The following is a 1,144-nucleotide window of genomic DNA, read 5'->3' as shown; positions in this document are numbered from 1 at the left end:
GCCAGCGATATACATTGGTAGGTTTGAATTGACTCTCCATAATTTGAACCAGAGTGCTCTTTTCCACCCCGGGGAACAAGGTCTCAAGCAATTCGGCAATCCCAGATGCACTCTCACATTCAACTAGTCTCATATGATGAGTGGGATTCAACATACTATTGGTTCTTGCCTCAGTAGGTATTGGCTGTTGGCTGTTCGGTGCTCACAGTTGGGCAAGCTGTACTTCTAATTGGGCTATATTTGCAAGGGTGGGGTTTTGCAGGGAATGGCTGTGTACCTGGGGGATGGTAGTGCAGTGTAGATGGAGCTGGGCTGGGTATGCGGTGGTTCCAGGAGTTCACTTGGTCAAGAACTTGATCGATGATATCTTGTTGGTGAGAGTGAAGTAGTTCTCTCATGGTATGGAGGTTATTAGATTGCTCTGGTGTTGAGACTGGGTGAGGCTCATTATCTCTCAAATGTGGTGTGGTTGCGACGGTTTCTGGTTCTGCAAGTGTGGTGCTACTGTGGGACCTTAGAGTTTGACTCCTGGTTCCCGTGTTGTCCTGGGAGGAGACTGAATCCTCGGGGGTACTTGGTTCGCCTTCATCGCTGTCACTTCCAGCATCATTGGTGATCTCGCTCTGGAGGCGAATCAGAGGGGTTGCCTGGTCATGGCCATAGCGGTTAGGCTGTTGCCGGTGACACGTATTCTTTCGAATGCCTACCTAAGCCCTTCGCATATTGGCACCTGTAGCATGTCCTCTATGTGCTGCTGATCTCCTGGGTGCCATTATATCCATGGTTGGGATTGATATAGGGTGTGAGGGGTTAAAACAAGGATTTCACGACCGGTTTTGTGGTATATCGGGTAGGAGATAATAAAGAACGCGAGGTGTTGGAAGCTGGTTGTAAGAAGCGTGGTGCTCGGGTAGTCGGGAAGCTGGGAGCTAGAGTGTGTATTGGTGGTCTGTGGATTGCGGTCTCAGGACTATGGCCCTACCCTGGACTAGCAACAGGGAATACATTTTTCTACTAGAAACCAAGTCGAGGCTCCTACCCCTGTGTGGTCTCTAATGTGCTGTGCCCAAGTGGCAATGGGTTGTTCCAAACCTCAATTAGCCTGTAAACAATTGTAATCTTGAATTGTAACATATGCCATATA

This window comes from Tuber melanosporum (assembly GCF_000151645.1).
Source record: "Tuber melanosporum whole genome shotgun sequence assembly, scaffold_23, strain Mel28".
NCBI lineage: Eukaryota > Fungi > Ascomycota > Pezizomycetes > Pezizales > Tuberaceae > Tuber > Tuber melanosporum.
Note: the sequence above shows the minus strand (reverse complement) of the source record.